At 39.5% G+C, this 23,026-nt stretch overlaps 1 pseudogene across 1 annotated transcript in view; it reads left to right on the top strand.

Annotated features, from left to right (window-relative positions):
- The window catches only part of LOC308097960 (parvalbumin beta-like), a 212,342-nt pseudogene extending 191,429 nt beyond the window's left edge, over positions 1–20,913 (top strand). The window contains exons 2-5 of the transcript XR_013935139.1: positions 17,712–17,783; positions 18,762–18,896; positions 20,073–20,182; positions 20,793–20,913. The product of XR_013935139.1 is annotated as a parvalbumin beta-like (transcript). The remainder of the gene's footprint in view (positions 1–17,711; positions 17,784–18,761; positions 18,897–20,072; positions 20,183–20,792) is intronic.
- The last annotated feature ends 2,113 nt before the right edge of the window (positions 20,914–23,026 follow it).

Consider the following 23,026-nt stretch of genomic DNA (forward strand, 5'->3'; position numbering starts at 1 on the left):
TACCCCCCCCCCCCCTTCATTTTCCTCTTTTGTATATATATATATATATTTTTTTTTCTCTCGTCATACCAGTAACCTGAAAGCTGATTGTATGACATTCTGTATAGTAGTGTGTATATCTGCCTGCCTCTTATATTTCATCATGATTTGTGTGCATGGGGTTCTCATCTTAAACAAGCTTAGTGCTTAATGAGGGTTTCCAGTTTAGTAGACCTTGTATTGTGAATTTGTACTTCCATGTACTGTTATGTACTGTCATGTACTATTCTCATGTCTTTCTAAATAAACTACATCAATCAATCAAAACGAACTCGTTCACTTTCTGAAACTGCTAGGTTCACGCGCGACGTAAAAAAAATAAAAACGCTCCCGCGATGGTGTTTTACACACATTATAAAACATACATTAACCACTTTAACCCTATTTTATACCTAAGCTATTTGAAAATAGCCGATCTACAAGCTCACAACGCGACGCGTTGTGAGCTTGTAGATCGGCTATTTTCAATATGTTAGTACTTTTACTTTCGGTAATTTAAGTATATTTTGATGCCAATACTTTTGTACTTTTACTCGAGTACATTTTGAACACTAGAAAATAGCGCTACTGAACGAGAACGTGAACGAATCATTTGAACGAATCATTGCCGCGAACGTGAACAAAAACGTTTGTTCACTGAAATTAACGTTTTTTTTTCCCACCACTAATTCTGCCTGGCTGTCTGCATTTGGGTCCTCACCACACCACCAGATCATTTGGGTCCTCACCACACCACCAGATCATTTGGGTCCTCACCACACCACCAGATCATTTGGGTCCTCACCACACCACCAGATCGTCTGATACATGTAATGTTTTAAATTTGAATTCTGGCAATGGACCCTTCGCTAAGCCCCACCCACTCCACTCTGTGACTGGTGGTGCGAAGTTAGTCACACCCAGGCCTGGCAGCGCCTGGCAATCTCTGCTTCTCACCCATTGACTTGCATGTTAAATGATGGCTTTTCCCCTTAAAAATAATCGATCATTTCAGGAGCAAGAGCTTAAAAAACTCTTCTAAATCTAGTCAACAAGGCCTGCAGTAGGCTATGCACTGGACAAATGTGCATGACATTATTTCAATAAACTAAAAACATGGGAAATGTTAGAGGGAGTAATAGCCATGGATACACGACGGTCGACTGTCACGACCGTCATGGATGAACTTCAACCTGGTGTTTGCACTTTCCCCATTTATGGCCCGTACATCTACATAAACGTTCATATTTCAAATATAAAGTGTTTATCCCATGGCCATGGATGTTACATGTATATACGGGCTCTCAGAAGTACCTGTATCATCCGTATTGTTCAATAAAAAACATTTTTAATCTGATTGGTGGCCATTTTCTTCATATGCTTTCAACTGAGTGACCCTATTGGTTGGTAGGTGTATTGCATTCCAATACATTATGAGAAAATGGCCACTGATCGGATTAAAATGCTTTTCATTGAACAATACAGAATATACGGGTACTTTTGAGAGTCCCGTGCATAATTGCAACATCCGTGGCCATGGGGTAAGCACTTTATATTTAAAATCTGAACGTTTATATGGTGGCGCTATAACAGGCCAATCTAAAAAGTTTGGGCCAGAGGTTCTGAATTAGCATCCAGGGAGCACAGTTTCGCAGCGGCCGGGCCAACGGTGCCAGAGATTAGCTGGTAACGGACGGACAGGACGGACGGACACACGGACGGACGGACGGACACACGGACGGACGGACAGGGGGTAAAACATACTCTCTCGCCATGCCTTTCGGCCTGGCGGAGACAATAAATGAAGTGGTAATACTTGCTATGCATCAGATGTCTGATGCATTACAGTTAAATAGTAGTTGATAATAGTTGATACATTACATTTAAAATCAGCTTGAATCCCTTAAAGGACAACTTTGTCCAAGGTTTATGTTTTAGATTGTAATTAAAGTAAATAAAAGATGAGTGTTAAAATGTTTACATTTACTGCTTTCTATAGCTTTGGCAATTTTCGTGATATTTTTTACAGTGGGCGGGGGCATTCTGTCCGGTGGCTAAATATGTCTTTTTTTACACAATAACCCTGCGTTTTCTTTATTATTATTTACAGTAGCTCTTCTAGCCCCCAATAACTCACATCTGGCCTTCAAAGACCACAGGACCTTTTTTATTGTGTAAAAAATACATATTTAGCCACCGGACAGAATGCTAAATTGCTAAAACTATAGAAAGCAGTAAATGAGAAAAAAAATAACACTCATCTTTTATTTACTTTAATTACAAGCTAACATATAAACCTTGGTTGTAAAAAAAACCAAAGTTGTCCTTTAAGTTGCATTACTGCCACCTACAGTATGATAGTATGAGCCCTATAAGAACCTCCCCTTATAGGAACCGCCCCTATAGGATCCTCCCCTTATAGGAACCGCCCCCCTTCCTGCGGTCTGGAACATAGGGCCCTGTCAAAAGCAACATGTTCACCATTGTTTTACTTAAGTAAAAGTATCAATACTGCAATGTAGAAATACTCCATTACAAGTGGAAGTACCGTATTCGAAATGCACTTGAGTGAAAGTACAAAGGTATCAGCATCAAAATATACCAAAAGCTTGTAGATCTTGTAGATCTGCTATTTTCAAATGGCTGAAATATATATAGGGCTGACGTGGTTGGTGTGTTTTGTAATAATACTCAAAATCTACAAAGTAACTAGTGACTCAAGTTTTCGTATAATTGTAGTGGGGTAAAAGTACAATATTTTCCTCTGAGATGTAGTGGAGTAGAAGCAAAAGTATTGAAACTTGTAAATACTGAAGAAAGTAAAAAATGCCTCAATATTTTACTCAAGTGCAGTACTTGAGTACATGTACTTATAGTTACTTCACACCACTGCAGGTTGCGTGACATGACTTTTATTTGAGGCTCACAGATAATATTATATTACATTATATGATATAATCCAGTGAGAACAGATCGGCCTCAATCAGCCACATGATGAAGAAACATGGTGTTGTGTCATTAAAGGGATAGTTCACCCAAAAAAATCTATTTGCATTCCTAAGCCAATAATTTGATGACCGGCAGCGGTTCCGGTAGGAGACACAAAGAGTCTCCTTTGTGTCTCCTACCGGAACCGCTGGTCATCACATTATTGTCTTAGGAATGAGACAAATACTAAAAAAATATCCATGAATTCAAGCCTTCATGGGGTGACTTATCCATAGATTTTTTTTTTTTTTTTTTTGGGGGTGAACTATCCCTTTAATGACGATGATGATGGTCCTCTGGCTGCTACTCCAGGGTCTTCATCAAGGAGCTGTGGACGAAGCACATCAACACATTCATACCCAGTAGAACAGTGGGTCTCAACCTGGGGGTCGGGACCCCAAACATGATTTGCAATTTTCTTGGGGGGGGGAGGTGACAGTGAAGTGACAATTTTTCTTTTTTAAAGATTTCTTTGGGCTATTCAAAAATAGCATACAGGCTCATAGCGTGGCACCGAGTGCCGCGCTATGGGCTTGTAGATCTACTATGTTTTTTTTTTTTAATTCGTGGAAAATGTGTGCAAATCTTTGAATATGTATTTTTTAAAGCGAACATTTTTTAACTCTGTTACAACTTCTGGGGGGTCCCTGGAACAAAATGTTTTTAGATGGGGGTCCACGGCCAAATACATAAGACATTCAGAAGACATTTTTGTAGAATCCCCCCAGAAGCAAAGATTTCAGTTACAAATATTCGCTTTAAAAAACATATATATTCGAAGATTTGCACAATATTTCCACGAAAAGAAAAAAAAAAATAGCAGATCTACAAGCTCATAGCGCGGCACTTGGTGCCGCGCTATGAGCTTGTAGATCTGCTATTTTTGAATAGCCAAAGAAATCTAAAAAATGACGCGTTCCCGGTCTGAATGGGTTAATAAAAAAATAACATCAAAAAAAGAAAGAAAGAAGAAGAGAAAAAAAAGACCATAACTGCATCAAAAGTAATCAACAAACTGTACAGTTGAAACTGGTCAAACATGCAGGGCCACATTGTTAAATCATTTAAAGAAACATGGGGAGGCCATAGCTGAGTGGTTAGTGAGCCCGCCTAGGGAGCCAGAGGCCCTGGTTGCCCCAGGTACGATTCCAGGCCACGCCAGCATATGTGTTGATGAAATGAAATTTGTCCCTGAGCAAGACTCTTAAAGGGATACTTCACTCTCGGGCCGGGGACACATTTAAAAAAAATATTAAAAAAAAATGAAAAAAGTTATGGAAAATTCATGGCCCCCTCACGACACGCAGTGTCCTACTAATGTGTGAGGGGGCCATGAATTTTCCATAACTTTTTTCATTTATTTTTAATATTTTTTTTAAATGTGTCCCCGGCCCGAGAGTGAAGTATCCCTTTAACCCCTAATTGCTCACAGTCCCTCATTGGAAACAAGTCCGCAAGGACTTTCATGAACGTCCTGTTAAAAGGAATTATCCTTATCCTTATAAAGGATCTACACCATGAATTTAAAAAAAAATTGATATTTAATATCATATGGTGTATGTCCCTCAAACCTTTTTCAAAAGGTTTGAGCCTAAATCATCACTCAGATATACTCATCCCAAGTCAATTGTCTCTGGCTTATACAGCACTTTCAGCTGCAATACCAAAACGTTCTTTTGGGCAGGGGGGGGGCTACTGAGCAATTCTGTCTGGCCATCATCAATGCAATGGCAATGCAAGTGATGTCACTTGCATTGCCATTCTGAAATGGCCTGTTCAGACACGCCCATTCTGAAAATCTCTGAAATGAGAATGAATGACTGAATGTTTTTTTGGGGGTACAAGAGACACTGGGGAGCCCAAAAAATACCCCCCCCCCCCCCCCCCCCAAAAAAAAATGATGAAATTCATGGTGTGGCCCCTTTAAGAAAGAGACAAACATTTTGAAAATGGCTTTTTTCACATAATGTATCTGTGGAACCGAGTCAAACTAAATGTAACGCCTCAACTCCTACAATTCTAAGAGCTTGTCTTTTTTTTAGTTAAAGGAGGAGTTCACCCAAAAAATGACTTATTTTCTATCAATTGCACACCCCATGAAGCCTTGAATTCATGGATTTATTTTTGTTTTTGTGGCATTCCTAAGCCAATAATTTGATTATAATAAATTTGTCCCCATTGATTCCGGTAGGAGACACAAATGCATTTGTGTCTCCTACCGGAATCAATGGGGCTAAATTTATTATAATCAAATAATAAAGGAAGGAATGCGACAAAAACAAAAAAAATATCCATGAATTCAAGGCTCCATGGGGTGAGTAATCCATAGAAAAAAAGGTATTTTGGGGGTGAACTACTCCTTTAAGGTTTCACAGATCTCTCTCTCTCTCTGCTGGACTGTCTAAATAAAGCATGAAATGCCTTAGAAGTGATTATACAAATAAATAAGATAAACAAGATAAATAAGATAGATAAATAAAATAAAATAAAATAAAATAAAATAAAATAAAATAAAATAAAATAAAATAAAATAAAATAAAATAAAATAAAATAAAATACATAAATAAAATGTGATCAAATAAAAATAAAATATTTTACGTAAAATATCACGCAAAATAAATGCTCACTTACAGTCATCATCGGCAGATCACTTCCCTGAAATGTAGAAGTGAATTTACAACGTTAATTAATAATTCCCCCTATTTCTATTCTTCAACATCATTTGATCATTATGTCCATTCTCTATGTCCATTCTCTTTAGTGTAGTTCAGTTACTAAGGTCTCTCTCTCTCTCTCTCTCTCTCTCTCTCACTCACTCACTCCTCACTCACTCAGACGCACACGCACACGCACACGCACACGCACACACACACTCTGTTGCAAACACACAGTTGAGAGTGTGTGTGTGTGTGTGTGTGTGTGTGTGTGTGTGTGTGTGTGTGTGTGTGTGTGTGTGTGTGTGTGTGTGTGTGTGTGTGTGTGTGTGTGTGTGTGTGTGTGTGTGGTTTAACACCTACATTTGCTCTGGCATTGCAGAGTGAGCAACAGGCAGAAATCTTGTTTCTTGCAACCTTTGCTCTGTGGACGAGCCAGCTTGGCGGGGTTGACCCGACAACGGTGCTTCCCTTCACACCTGTCAGGAAGGAGAGAAAAGGCTTTAAAAACAATATTCGGTGTGTGTGTGTGTGTGTGTGTGTGTGTGTGTGTGTGTGTGTGTGTGTGTGTGTGTGTGTGTGTGTGTGTGTGTGCGTGCGTGCGTGCGTGCGTGCGTGCGTGCGTGCGTGCGTGCGTGCGTGCGTGCGTGTGTGTGAGTAAATGTACTTAGTTACTTTACACCACCGTGTGTGTACGTGTGCTCTTACTTCTTCCGTAGTTTCTTGCTCAGGTTAACCATACAGGTAGACCAAGGCGTGTAGTTGAAGAACCCTTTGATCTTTTGATACTTAACTCCTCGGACTTTGAAGACTTCTCCTTTCGCTGCAGAGAAGAACAACCAGCGAGTTGAAAACGTCCACATCAAACATCAAACCCCTTAAAGGGATATTTCACTTTTGAAAAAGAAATGTGTCATTGTATCGTCTACCCAGGCTTTTGGGAGCACCCCGGACACTTTTTAAGTTGCTTGATTCAGTATTTAGACATTTGATATTCATTGTATCAGACACGCCCCCTTCCTATACAAACCCAACTTCAAACTCCATTTTATTTTTAGTCCTTCTAATACGTGAGTAGACCATGTTTTTTTTGTTTTTTTTAATGAAAATTACTATTTAATAACGAATGTTCGCTTTAAAAAAGGTATATTCAAAGATTTGCACAAATGTTCACGATTAAAAAAAAAAGAAGCTGATATACAAGCACTTTTTTTCTGGGGACCCCCCACTAAACCCCCCCTACTAAATACAATACAATTAATTGTAAATAATAATAATACATAATAGTTACAATTAAAATAAAATAAATGAAAAAAGTAAACACGGCCCCGTCACGTATTAGGAGGGCAGGCTGAGTCACCAGAACCAAGGACGGGTGTTTCTGATGAATCTAGCGCTCAAATTTGAGTTTGGAGTTACAATGGGTTTGTATAGGAAGTGGGCGTGTCTGATAAAATAAATATCAAATATCTAAATACTGAATCAGGCAACTTAAAAACTGCCTGGGGTGTTCACGAAAGCCTGAGTAGACGATAAAATGACCCAACATCTTTGTGAAAGTGAAATACCCCTTTAAATACCTCTGTGGTCCTGTCCACACGGTAACAGGATAGGTGGAAACCAAGGAAGAGGGGTCACCTCGCTGTTAAATTGGAAATTTGTTTTCCCCAAAATGTAAAAAAATTAAATATCTGGAATATGTTTTTAAGTGAAGTAAAGTATACATGATTAGAACATGATTTAGACATTCGCCAATTAAGGTCTATTGTTTCTGCAATTGTTACAAATTGCTACAAAACCAGTTGCTTTTACGTTTACATGCGTACCAGTGTTGGAAAGTAACTAAGTACAAGTACTTAAGTACAATTTTGTGGTATTTGTACTTTACTTGAGTATTTCGAAATTCCAATACTTTTACTTCTACTCCACTACATCTCAGAGGAAAATATTGTACTTTTACTCCACTACAATTATTTTTAAATTTGAGTTACTAGTTACTTCGTAGATTTTGATTATTATAACAAAAAATACAATACCCACTGCAACCCTATATACATTTCGGCCATTTGAAAATAGCCGATCTACAAGATCGGCTATTTTCAAAATATTTGTTATACAATTGAAAACTTGAAATGGGACATTCTCTATAGTGAGCACTTTTAGTTTTGGTACTTTAAGTATATTTTGATGCCAATACTTTTGTACTTTTCTTTTTACTTCAAGTACATTTTTAATTCCAGGCTTTTACTTGTAACAGAGTACTTCTGCATTGCAGTATTGATACTTTTACTCAAGTAAAGACTGTTTTTAAATTGAGGTCAACAATATTTGTTTAGTAAAAGTAAATATCATATTATTTTATTCACTTAAAGCTTCAACATGACAATGTAGAGTTCCAACTTACGGCAGTTGTAGGTCACCACCTGGTCACTACATACCTTTGGCTGGATATACCCTGGATGTGCAAGCACACACACACACACACACACACACACACAAACACACACACACACACACACACACACACACACACACACACACACACACACACACACACACACACACACACACACACACACACACATCACGAACAGATGTTCATCGAAATTCCACAAAGTCAATGCAATTCAATATTCAAATTATGTATTGATATTTCTCATTGAAACATTGTTCTATGGGTTCAATGTCCACTTGTTTTCTTATTATGGCGAAAATAAATCAAATGAAATGTAATTGATGAATGAAGGTATTGTGTGTACTCACCCCTCCAGCAGTTAGCCTCCCAGCACACAGAAGCCAACACTGAAACACACACACACACACACACACACACACACACACACACACACACACACACACACACACACACACACACACACACACACACACACACACACACACACACACACACACACATGAAAAAAACACACAATACAACACAATATGTAAAAAAAACTACACCATCTTCTTTTTTTAAACAGGCAGATCATGAGCCTCAAGAAAATGTTAATTGTTCCCTATACTGCAAGTAAATGCATGACTCAATACATACCTTTAATAATTAAATAAAAATCAAATAATAATTACAATAATTATAGTAGTATTGTAGTTGTTGATTCCAAAACAGGAATTGTCTCATACATTTTAAATTACATGATGCTATTACCGTAGATTGGATTAAATTGTTCACCTAATGTTCACCAAATGTTCAACCCCAATGTTCACCCCAATGTTCACCCAACGGTCACCCAATGTTCACCCAATGTTCACCCAAATTCAGTGACTGTTTTTGAGTGGGAGACAGTCATCTCGCTGGTGCCCATTCTTCAGGAAAGCATGCAGCAAAATGTTTATTTACATAAATGTCAGAGCTTAAATCGACATAAATGCATAAACATGTAGCTAAGATATGAGGTTAGATCTAGCAACCGCTAATTCAAGTGCTGTTTTCTCTACTTAACTTGACTTGAGTTCTATAGGCTGTAGTTTCAAAACTATCCACTCAATCTTATTAACTAATATATCATTATTTTGCTATGATTCCCTGCTTTCAAATGACATGAAAAGAATTAAATGGAAAAATGCTAGATGACTGTCTCCCAGTTAAATCTGGTCACCTTGAATGTTCACCCAACAACTGTTAGTGGTTATAGGGCTGAAAGATCGTCCAGCAGTTCTGTATGTTATCGTACAAAGCGTACATAACTAATGCAATTTTAATTACAGTAAAAGGATCAAATATAGTCCTCTCCTATATGTATGTTAACGTAAATAGTCTTTGTAGAGTCTACTCACCGATGAGGACGCTCAGGAGTCGGAGTTCGGCCATGTTGTCAGATCAAAGCTGATGGACTGATGTATACGTCCTGCTTCAAACCGTCCTTATTATATAGCCTGCTTATGATGACTCTAGTTGTTTACATTCACTTATACAACACTGTTTGAGCTCAAACTGTCGGCACATAACTCAATATTTGAGTATGTTATTAGGTCTAACGACATGCGTGCATCCCACCCAGCCTGGTGGGCTTTTTCTTATGTATGCAACGACTGCAGTAGGCCTACAGCGCTATTATGTAGCAATAATTACAATTTACAATTTAGGCATTTAGCAGCAGTGGTGGAAAAAGTACTCAGATGTCTTGAGTACTGGAACCCCCATTTATAACTATACGTTTCAGGACGGGAACCCCTTTTGGGGTTCTTGTTGCTATGTACACAGGGCCGGATTAGCACTATGTGGTGCCCCAGGGCGACCTCAAGTTGAAGTGCCCCCCCCCCCCCCTGCTCCCTGGGGCGGAGAAATCGTGCACTCGCGTGGAAAATTTCATTTTTTTTTTAGGGATTTTGTTCGTTTCTTTCCGGTTTTTGGTTACTTTATTTCAGTTTTAGGGTTAGGGTTAGGGTTATGTTATTTCATTCTTATTCACCTGTTTCCTAGGCTGTGTGTTTTCCACTTCCTGTCGATTTGATCCAATGAAATCCAATGCAACTGGTCAGATGACCAATGATATTGTCGACCGATGATATCGGTCGACAAAGTACACATTTTGAGGTATGTGTACTTTACTTGAGTATTTCCAATTTCCAATACTTTTTCTACTGCTCCACTACATCTCGGATCCAAATATTGTACTTTTACTCCACTACATTTATTTGAAAACTTGAGTTACTAGTTACTTTGTAGATTTTATTATTATTACAAAACACACATTAACCACTTCAGCCCTATATACATTTCGGCCATTTGAAAATAGCAGATCTACAAGCTCACAATGTGTCGCATTTTGAGCTTGTAGATCTGCTATTTTCAAAAGATTTTTATACATTTGAAAACTTGTAAAATGAGACATTCTGCATAATGAGTACTTTCTACTTTTGGTACTTTAAATACATTTTGATAACAATACTTTTGTACTTTTACGCAAATACATTTTGAGTATTTCAACATGCTTAGTATAATCAGATGATCAGCATACGTGTGTGTGTGTGTGTGTGTGTGTGTGTGTGTGTGTGTGTGTGCGTGTGTGCGTGTGTGCGTGCGTGCGTGCGTGCGTGCGTGCGTGCGTGCGTGCGTCCGTGTATTCAAGCCATAGTGGATAATCCAGTCAGTAAGTAACTAGCCTAGAGGTGAGCCAAGTACTCGAAAAAAAAATTATTGTTATAATTTTCTTATATAGTCTTTGGAAGAAGGACTCAAAGGACCGTTTCCCTCCACAGCTTCCTCGCATCCTGCTGGCTGCAACACACGACTGACACAGCCCCATGGGTAGGCCAACCAGCCTGGAGAAGATCTGCCCTTTTCTAGTCAAAGTATGCCATTATAATGTACGCAACGGCTGCAGTTGCAGTGCTATTGTTATTTTTAATCATCAGATACTGTACATACATTTTATCTCTTTCATTGACCATGTGACCACAATACAACATACACAATACCTGGAACACACTCTGATCCAGATGACCACTTTAGACTCCATCACCTCAGGCAGTGGTGGAAAAGTACTCACATTTCTTACTTAATTAAAAGTATCAATACTGCAATGTATAAATACTGTAGGGTCAATAAGTCCTATACTTATAAGGCACTACATGGATGCCTGTGGCCAGGTATTAAGTTCAGACGTGCGCTCTGTAAGAAACTGAATTCCAAACCGTAAAGTTGAGTTTAACAAAGGGGGTGATTTATTCTCTGTCACTGTCAGCATACAAAGCATACGTAACTTAAATGCAAGGGAATATACGCCAAACAGTCCTCTCAAACATGTCTCTCTAGAGCACAGTATAAAACTGTGTGCCTCTGCCATAAGCAACACCTGCGCTTGATTACAGAACCCTTTAAATACCATGACAACCCTTGGCCTTGGCCTTGACCGCGCCCCGCAGACGCAGTGACGTCATCAAAAAAGTGAAACAACAGAAATCGTAAATATGGCTCTAACAAATACTCTGTTACAAGTAAAAGTCGGGAATTAAAAATGTACTTGAGAAAAGTACAAAAGTACTGGTATCAAAATATACTTAAAGTACCAAAAGTACTAAAATGTTTGAAAATAGCAGATCTACTTGTAGATCGGCTATTTTCAAATAGCCTATATAAAAATATGTCTAAAGTGGTTAATGTATGTTATACAACAGGTAGTTCCGACCAAGCAATCTGATTGGTTGAAATAGCTTTCTAGCCGTGCTTCAAACCAGCATCATAGCACGGACCTAATCACATTAATAAATCACTCCGCACTGCAGTCCGCACCTGATTAGACCATATATGGCACAGCTGTGCTGTGACGTCACGCTGTCCCACGGTAGGAAAACAAACATCACGGCGAAAATAGCCGATCTACAAGTTCACAACGCGTCGCCAGGTATCGCACGGCGAAAATAGCCGATCTACAAGTTCACAACGCGTCGCCATCGCGACACGTTGTCAGCTTGTAGATCAGTTATTTTGGCCACGTGACACGGTCGTACGACGGAGCATATAGCCTACTGGAATTCATTCCACTGCGCAAGCATTGATAGTTCAGCTGTGTTGATGAGACGGCCGCCTCAGGCTCATAGCGCTGCTACAGGGACTATTTAATGTCTCAGTGAAAAACTCTTCTCTTTACAGGGAAACGGATAACAGCGAAACATTTTTATTATGAATTGCTCCACAATATGAATACATTTGGATGTGTTTTGTTGGTAACTGTTGTATAATCGCAATATTACACTCGAGGGTACCTTACATTATTGGCACTTCTGTGATGCTCGCGGAACTCGGCTTCGCCTCGTTCCTGACCGCATCACAGGCGTGCCAATAATGACGGTGAAGCACACCCTCTCGTGTAATATTGCTTAATTTTATAATATAAGCTAGAAAAAGTGCTCCTTGAAGCACAGGTCTCCGCAAGGTCATGAAGGTTATTGTGGCCTCCTGGTGGCACTATAATAGGCCAATGTGAAAAGGGTGCCATTTCTTCTTAGGCCTTTCACAGCAATTGGACACTGCATTCATGATTTGAATATTTTGGCATAAGGCATTTTAGAACAAAATGGATCTAAATCCATTTGCACCGGTTTCCTGTTTGTCCCGGAACTACTGCTAGTATCAAAAAGGAATCTCATGCTGTTTTTATGGCATTATAGGATTTGAAGATGGAAAAACAACACACACACACACACACACACACACACACACACACACACACACACGCACACACACACCAAACACAAACATACACGTCTCTGTAGCATCAGTGTGATTATTGACTCTATTCATTTTACCTCAAGGAATTCCATAAACTCAGTAACAGTGGTGTAAAGTAACTGAGCACATTTACTGTAAGTACTGTACTTAAGTACAATTTTGAGGTACTTTTATTTTACTGGAGGATTTCCAATTTCCAATACTTTTACTTCTACTCCATTACATCTTAGAGGCAAATATTGTACTTTTACTGCACTGCAGTTATTTGAAAACGTACTAGTTACTTTGCAGATATACATTATAAGACATACATTAACCACTTTAGCCTTATTTTATACCCTAGGCTATTTGAAAATAGCCGATCTAGATCTGCTATTTTCAAACATAGTAATTTTACTTTTGGTACTTTAAGTACATTTAACTTTTAGTCAAGTACATTTTGAATTCCGGACTTTCACTTGTAACAGAGTACTTCTACATTGCAGTATTGATACTTTTACTCGAGTAAAACATTTGAGTACTTTTTCCACCACGGCAGCTCACCAAATTAGACCCCATCACCTCAGGTGTGTGTTTATGTGAAGGAGCTGCGCCTTGTGATGTCAAACATGTACATTTCCCTGTAGCGTCAGTATGATTATTGACTCTATTCATTTCACCTCAAGGAATTCCATAAACTCAGTGTCATCATGAACTATAACGAACATCTCTCACAGGAATCATCTCTCGTTCCAAAGACCAGACTCTACAGCAGCGCTATTCGATATATATATATTTTTTCTAAGCACAGGATCAAAATATACATTTCCGTTCAAATATATGGGTTGCTTCATTTTTTTTCAAAAACAAACAGACAGATATATACAGGTGCGTCAATTGTTACAAGTATAATGCATAGTTTTCTATGCATTTGGGATTTTTTTTTCTTTTTCTTGTGGCCCTTGGACTTTTGGTATTTTGCTGAGTGGCCCCTGAGCCATCTTAAGTTGAGTAGCCCTGCTCTACAGCATACATGGGCAACTGGCGGCCCGGGGGCCACATGCGGCCCCCACCTTCACTTAATGCGGCCCACAGGTTAATATCAGAATACTGATATATTATTGATTTCAGCTGTTATGATTCCAGACATCATGCAAACATGACCCGCTTTAATTACTTCATTCTATATTAGTAGCTTAATGACTAGTATTAAAATTCTACTGTCTTTTTTATGTCCAATGTATTTTTATTTAAATTCATAAAGTTAACATAAGTATAACTAAATGCATTTGAAATAAAAAACTTTTCAGGATTCCAATTCAAAAATAGGAAAAAATAGCCGATTTACAAGCTCAAAACGCATTGCAGTGCGACGTGTTTTGAGCTTGTAGATCGGCTATTTTTGCTACTTTCGTGTGACATAGAATAGTATGCCCGACAGTATATTATGCAACGTGGCCCTCTGGAGTGAGTGTGGAAATACAGTGGCCCTCTCCATCATCAAAGTTGCATCACTCCTGCTCTGCAGTGAGGCTGCCGTTTTAGTCCATATGCGCCCATGCAGCAGTTAGCCTGGTAGACCCCAGGGGCGGCAGTGGCTCAGGGGTAGAGTGGCCGGGTAGACCGGCCGTGGTGAACTGGAAAACCGCAAGGTTCCCAGTTCGATCCCGGGCTGGGGCGCTCCCCTAGAGTCAGTGTGGAAGTGGCCTTGAGCAAGACGCTGAACCCCCAATTGCTCCTGATGAGCAGGTTGGTGCCTTGCATGGTTTCCTCCGCCATCGGTGTGCAGTATGAATGTGTGTGTGAATGGGTTAATGGCACAATCAATGTAAAGCGCTATATAAATGCACCATTTACCATTTACCCATTTTATACAGTTTGTTTGTTTTTGTTTTGAAGTGACAAACAGGCTAGGAATGAGCTAATGATTAAAAACAACACCATGCTGCCAGAGTACCAGATTCTCTATCTTGTCTTTCTAAGCACATGAGAGCAGAAGCATGTTTACTCAGTATTGAAATTTACTTGAGTAAAAGTACAAAAGCTTTTGTATCAAAATGTACTTAAAAGTACCAAAAGTAGAAAGTACTTATCATGCAGAATGTCCCATTTCACAAGTTTTCAAATGTATAAAATGTATCAAAATCTATTGAAAATAGCTGATCTACAAACTCACAATGCGTCGCATCGCGACACATTGTGTGTAGACCGGCTATTTTCAAATGGCCGAAATGTATATAGGGCTGAAGTGGTTAATGTATGTTTTGTAATAATAATCAAAATCTACAAAGTAACTAGTAACTAATGTTTTCAAATAATTGTAGTGGAGTAAAAAGTACAATATTTGCCCCTGAGATGTAGTGGAGTAGAAGTAAGAGTATTGGAAATTGGAAATACTCAAGGAAAGTACAAATACCTCAAAATTGTTCTTAAGGTACTTGTCGGCTATCAAATTACTCCATAAACAGGCTACAATCAATTAGTATATTATAAAAAAAAGTGTTCTCCTCTGAAAGGACAGTGCTGCCACCTTCAGGAGAGTGTCGGTATTACAATGTGCTTCTTTTTGACATTTTGTCATTCAGACCATTGTTATTGAAAATAATTCTTAATTTCCAGACATTCTACGACATTAAAGTGTTCAATTTTCTCAAGAAATAATTCGACTTCGAAGGAAAGATGTTTCTGTCATCACAAACATGGTCGAAATGTGGTTCAACTGTAAAATAATGACAATGCACCGGTTTCCATAATAAAAATAGTTTTTTAGGAAAAGCTAAACTATACATACTGAGCAAACAGTCTTATTCAGGTAAGTAAATGATGCATGCTGTTCTCTTCATCCACGGGGGAATTGAAGTGTCAAGCTCTCTCAGTCCAATCCACAGTCATCAGCAGTGTATTCTTATATGGGATATTGAAGACTACCCCCCCTCCCCCCCCCCCCCCCCCCCTGACTGAAAAAGTATAAAAGGTCTCCGGGGCTCACCATGGAGGACCACTACTGCAGTCGACTCCCAAGTCTCCCCTGTGTCATCCATCGCTGGACAAAAGGAAAAACACACAACGAGGTGAGTTTTGAAGGAAGGACGCATTAAGCAGTGGTGGAAAAAGTGACTCAAATGGTTTACTTAAGTAAAAGTATCAATACTGCACTGAAGAAGTACTCCGTTACAAGTAAATGTCCGGAATTCAAAATTTACTTGAGTAAAAGTACAAAAGTGTTGGCATCAAAATGTACTTAAAATACCAAAAGTAAAAGTACTAAAATGTTTGAAAATAGCCTAGGTATAAAATAGGGCTAAAGTGGTTAATGTATGTTTTATGACGTATTCATTTATATCTGCAAGTAACTAGTATCTAAAGTTTTCAAATAATTGTAGTGGAGTAAAAGTACAATATTTGCCTCTGAGATGTAGTGGAGTAGAAGTAAAAGCAGGCCTACTGAAAATTGGAAATACTCCAGTAAAGTAGAAGTTCCACAAAATTGAGTAAATGTACTTATAGTTACTTTACACGACTGGCATTAAGCCAGCCAGCCAGCCAAGCATCGGGGACCACTGGCAGCAGCATCAGGCTCCAACACCTCGCAGAAAATGTTGTGTTTTTTAATATGGCTTCTGAAAGAGGACGTCAGGAAGATACGGTGCAAAGAATTGGGCTTTGGTTTCTGCTTTGTGGGGAGACGGGCAGAGATTTACGAGGAGGAGGAATGGATCACAGGAGGGTGGCAGCAGCCGCAGGGAGAAAGACGTGCTTGTCTAAGCTTCTCCAATCTAGCCTGGTTCCAGACGAATCTGCCTTTGCAAAATTGCATCGCACTTTAGCCCTCGGCAGATTAGGTCTGGCCCCCCTCAATAGAGATTTCATTTCTCTCCCTCCGAAGTCGTGAGGGACCAATCAGGGCCCAGTATCCAAATGTGGGCGGGCTTATCACCTTATTTGGAGCAATAACGTACAATGCAGGAGACTCATTCTCAGTTTTTCACAACAAAGATAGACGCCGCCATAGCATCGGTAGTAAACGCGTTAGAAAATATTTCTTTTCTAAAAGACGAACAAACAATTGCCCTTAAAGCTTTTGTTGGAAAGAAAGATGTGTTAAGAATAGTTTCATCAGACTAAATACGAGTGGAGCAAGCTTTCGTTGTTTACTATTTCAGCACCGGCGCTTGTGTGTGTGACGTAGCAGGAAGCACTGCTCTGATTGGTTTTAGGTTTAACCAATAGAATCGGTTTGGATCTTTTTGTAACCGTCCCTTGGAAAAAAATCTATCGTTGATAGGGACCTTTTATTGTTTATTTTTTAGCAAAACTAAACAATAAAAGCCTGGAGATCGAGGCTAATAGGGACCAGACTAATATCCACGCAGTGTGTCGTGTGATATTGTCTGGCCACACGAGGCTATCTACATTGGGACTTTGGAATGATATCTCCAGCTCTTTATTAAACAGAAAATGCATTTTCAGTGCTCTCTCCTGATTGGCTTAAATGTTGTCACCTACCTGAAAATGTACTATATTGTGTTTACTAAAGAGCTGGAGAGACCCTGTGACCGAACAAACGCTCTGTAGCAATGATTACTATCACAATATAGTACTTTAACCTTTTTAACAAAAACAAAAAAACAAAAAAATTATCACTTACCCTACCTTTAATAGATGGCGATGATGATGCATTTAACTATCTTAACATAATGAATTTTATGAAAATGAAAAAAAAATAAATAATTGTAAGTAGCCTCGTAATTGGTAACATTCCAAAAATGTGCAAATTAGGCTACAGCCTAATGCGTTACCTATATAGAGGCTAGGAGATTAATTTAGCCTACCAGTGTTTTTACCCCGATAAGTTATCCTCTATAATTGTCACTTTCCTCAGATTAAAATGGCCTTCGCCGCCGGTGTCCTTACTGATGCAGACATCACTAACGCCCTGGACGGATGCAAAGGTAACCTGCTGAGTTAAAGGGATATTTCACTATTAAAGATAAATTGGGTCATTTTATTTAAGTTGCTTGATTCAGTATCTAGATATTTGATATTCATTTGATCAGACACGCCCCCTTCATATACAAACCCATTGTAACTTCAAACTCCATTTTAACCATGATAGATTAATCGGAAACACCCGTCCTTGGTTCTGGTGACTGACATTGTCCTGATTGATATTGTCCTTCAAATAGGAGACCGTGCTTTTTCAATGACTTTTTTCATTTATTTTTAATATGTTTTTGTGAAAATGAAAACATGTAAATACAATAACAAAATGAAATAAAATAAATGAAAAAGTTATCCAAAAAAAACACGGCCCCCTCACATTTTAGGAGGGCAGGGTGAGTCACCAGAACCAAGGACGGGTGTTTTTTAATGAATGTTGAAAATGGAGTTTGAAGTCAAAGCTGTCTGGGGGAGGGGCTCACAAAAGCCTGAGTAGACGATAAAATGACCCGAAAGTTTTTTGAAAGTGAAATATCCCTTTAATCCTCCATTTACCAAACGATCCTCAAATCATCCCAGTGAGCCATAGTCGTCTATTAGACCTCCGTCTCAAACCGGGTTATAAATGGTCTAAAAGTGAAAGTTTTTTTTTTTCCAGCGTCTGTTCTTAGCCTAAACTTTGATTCGCTGTTTTTTAAGCGTCTATATTTAGAACCGTTTATATTATAGACGTCATTTCAACGGCTATGATATAGACGGTCTAAATATAGACGCTTTAAAAAACAGCTAAACAACGTCTAGGCTAAGAATAGACGTTGAAAAAACGTTCACTTTTAGACCTATTATAACCCTGTTTTAGCCTCTAGCCCTTAGACGTATTTTAGACGTCTAATAGCCCGGAAAATGCTCAGTGGGACGTGTGTTAGCTCAGAGTATAACGTGAGTCTCTTATCTGCTGCCTAACCGGCGGGTCATGTGCGGCATTTCAGCCGCTGATTCGTTCAACCACAAGAAGTTCTTCGCCGCCGTGGGTCTGACGGGCAAGACGGACGCTTTGACGTGAGGAAAGCTTTCTCCATCATCGACCAGGACGCCAGCGGCTTTCTTGAGGAGGACGAGCTCAGGTAACGCACCCATTAATTTTTTTTTCACTAGGAAAGACCAAACATCAGACAAAAATAGGTTCAGGTTGTTTATTAAACCCAGGAGTATGGTCGTTTATGGGCGCGTCGCATGGGGCGTGCGGCATAAACGGCCAAGTATGCAGAGTGCGGAATGGTCATCTAAGGTCATCATCACTACACGCAAGCGTGGAGTGTGCGGCTTAGATGGCCAACGGCACGAACAACATCTCACGCTATTGTGGTATTGTCGTTTATGTGAGCGTCACATGGGCAGCATGGGACGTGCGGCATAAACGGCCAATAAGCTGAGTGCGAAATGGTCATCTAAGGTCATCACTTCACGCAAGCGTGGAGTGTGCGGCTTAGATGGCCAAGAGCAGGGAAATGACATTCTGGAGCGCGTGGTCATCTAAGGTCATCACTACACGCAAGCGTGGAGTGTGCGGCTTAGATGGCCATGGGCGCAAGAATGGCATTGGGGTGCTGGCGTGGTCATCTAAGGTCATCACTACATGCAAGCGTGTAGTGATGACCTTAGATGGTCAAGAGCACTGGTCATGGGAAGGCAGGCGTGATGTGTTAATATAGCATCACGATCATTTTAACCACTTTAACCTTTTATACTTTGGCTATTAAAAATAGCTAAATATCTAGCAACTCCTCCCCTGCCAACTACCGGGGTATTTAAACCCAGATTTCAAAAATGGCGGCGTGCTAGTTTCCTATAACCTTCCCTCCCTCCCTCTGTGTTCTACCTCTATCCTATTCTACAGGTTCCAGGCGGGTTCCTTAATCTACTTCCGCACGGCTAACGCCACGGACCTGCCTTGGTGCCCACCTGACCTATCCTGTTAAACCACCTGACCTCCGGACCACCTGACCTATCCTGTTAAACCACCTGACCTCCGGACCACCTGACCTATCCTGTTAAACCACCTGACCTCCGGACCACCTGACCTATCCTGTTAAACCACCTGACCTCCGGACCACCTGACCTATCCTGTTAAACCACCTGACCTCCGGACCACCTGACCTATCCTGTTAAAGTTCAAAATACTCACCGTATTTAATGCGTAGTGTTGCGCGTAACATGGGAATTGCGCATACTGTAACTCAACTGCGTTTTGACTCTATCGTGTTTCAAGTATTTTGTTTGTTTTTTCGTTTATCCTCCAGGCTGTTCCTGCAGAATTTCAACAAAGGCGCGCGCGCACTCACCCACACCGAGACCAAGACTTTCCTCAAAGCCGGTGACACCGACGGCGATGGCAAAATCGGCATTGATGGTACAGTTCTTTCTTCTCAACCTTCCTCATGTCATGGACCCCCCAAATATACCCCCCCCCCCCCGACTCTGATATGAAAATCTGTTTTGGCTGAGTCATACAGAAAAATATAATAAAGTATAAATTTTTCAATTAGACAAGACTAGACAAGACAAAACCACATGGGTTCTTCCAAATGGTACTCTACCTGTTACAACTCAACTAATAGATATACTTATGGGTCCAGTTGCTATTCAGTCTATATATTCAGGCTATATATAATAAAATAGCCCAAATGCCATAATTGTGCACGAGTAATGGATATGGTGAAGATACTGAAGCAGTGAATAGTAACTTATGTTTTGTTTAAACTTAATAATAAATAGTAAGCCTTGTCGAGCCATGAGGCCCACAGGGCAGGAGCTTATCTCTTGTTTCTGTAGCGGGAGGCAGCTTGAATGACAAGTACACCCCTGGACATGGCAACAAATCTGTTTAAATAGGGCTCCACTAACATGTATCAATTTGGGGGTCCATGACATGAAAGTGTTTGCAGTCCACTGCTCTAACGTATAACTAAAGCTGTAAATGGTGACTGATGATGATAACATGGTGTTTTGTTTGTTTGCAGAGTTCTCTGCGATGGTGAAGGCATAAACAGCGCCCCCTAGACCTGCTCTGATGGAACACCACTCTGCTCACGTTGTGACCTCCATTTTCATCTGAATATGAAATGATTTTTTAAACATACACTGATACGCTTAAAATAATGACTTTTGCTTAGTGTAAAAAAATGAATCTACCATGCACTTTCCTCCAGGAACAGACCATTCAGAAAATAATAAATATTCTTTTGCTACGGTTTTATTGGAGTTTTTCCCTCCATGCACGGCACATGACCCCCACACACACACACACACACACACACACACACACACACACACACACACACACACATGAAAATGTATTTATGTACACATAAACTGAAGTACAAGAATGCCTTGTACAAAGGACATAACACTGTCAGTGCAGTCAGATAATGGGAAAACAGCCAGTTACAAAGGCTTCCTATAATAGCTGATATTGAGCAGTACTTTGCTAATTGTTTAACCCTCCTTTTGGAGAGGCCGGCCATTTGAAGGCCCCTCACAACCAACTTGTGCACGTGGCCTAGACTACCAAAGATAAAAACCAAAAGTTTACATCTGTAGCCTAGCTGAGAGATGGTCCGCTCTAGCTGATGATATTTTAGCACTTTGGTTAGGAAGGCTTCCTCTAAGCTGTAATCAAAAGTACAGCCGACCTCGAGAATGAACACCTCCCTATGGTTTTCATTAACAACAATGACATCAGGGGTGTTAGCTGAAATGTTAGAAAACACAGAATCATCGTTACACAGGCTAAACACGCTCGGCTTCACAGTAGAATGCTTATACAGCATGATGGAGGACCTGAAAATAGAAGTGATATCTTTTGATATCAAATCCACTATTCTGTCATGCCTACTTATGTAGAGTCCCTGTATACATAGCACCCATTTAAGATGTGGGACATGGTTTCAGCTATTTGTTCATGACCATGATGTATACAGTGACACACACACGCACACACGCACGCACGCACGCACGCACGCACGCACACACACACACACACACACACACACACACACACACACACACACACACACACACACGTATGGATGTAGATATATATAGATGTAGCTACGGCGAGGTTAAACTTTTCAGTCAAAAAGTTCCTTATGCAGAACAAATCATGTTGGATGGAGGCAACTTGTTTGTTTGAGGTAAAAAGTTCCTTATGCACAACATATCATGTTGGATGGAGGCTAAACTTGTTCCTTTGAGACAAAAAGTTCATTATGTGCAACAAATCATGATGGAGAACTTGAAAATGTATTGATTGATTGACATTTTTATTAGGCAAAAGAATGTAAAACAACAGAGTTACATTAATAATACTTTTGTCTAAAAGGTACGACCAAAAAAGTCCTTGCGGACTTGTTTCCGTTGGGGTCCTTGAATTAATTTCATAGACATATATAGTAGCAACCAAACAGTTCAAAAATCAACAGAGAAAAAAATACCACGATGTCCAAAAAAAATGCAAATAAAAATTAAAAATTAAAAATATTATACAAAAAAAAAGGGAGGGGGGTCGTCTGTCTACCGGGAAACTGGTACCTACCTCCTCTTATGGCCTCCAGAAAGATGAGTTTTAAAAAAAGGTTTAAAAAAAAAAGGTTCTTAATGCACAAGAAATCATGTTGGATGGAGGCCCAACTTGTTTCTATGAGGCAAAAAGTTCCTTATGCGCAACAAATCATGTTGAGAGGCTCAACTTGTTTCCTGGAACCAGAACTAGAGCGAATATACCAAGGATGCGTCAGTGACGTCAAATAACCGGAAGTGTGTGATGCCTGTTAGTGTTGTGAGTTTTTAATGGTTTTCATACTAAAATATGCCGAAAATAGCATAGATCTACAAGCTCGTGAGCTCAGTAGATTTATGCTATTTCTCATTTTTATTGGAGAAAAACAATTTTAACATTCAGCCATTAAATAGTACCATAGATTTTTGTTTTTTCTGTTTTTTTTTTAAAGATACAAAATAAAACAAAACATCATATCACAAGATAAAAATAAAATGACATTGAACAATAACACAAATACAAATGAATAAAAAAAACAGACAAATAGAAACACTTGAACAATCGATGCCTCAAACCTCAACTAATACAAAAGACAACTCCAACAACTAATACAAAATATCTCAAACAACCAAAACAACAATCAATACAAAACTTCAAAGTGCCCCAAGAAACGTGCACCGTCGTGTTTCAGGAACG

This window comes from Gymnoscopelus braueri (assembly GCF_963280865.1).
Source record: "Gymnoscopelus braueri genome assembly, chromosome: 13".
Classification (NCBI taxonomy): domain Eukaryota; kingdom Metazoa; phylum Chordata; class Actinopteri; order Myctophiformes; family Myctophidae; genus Gymnoscopelus; species Gymnoscopelus braueri.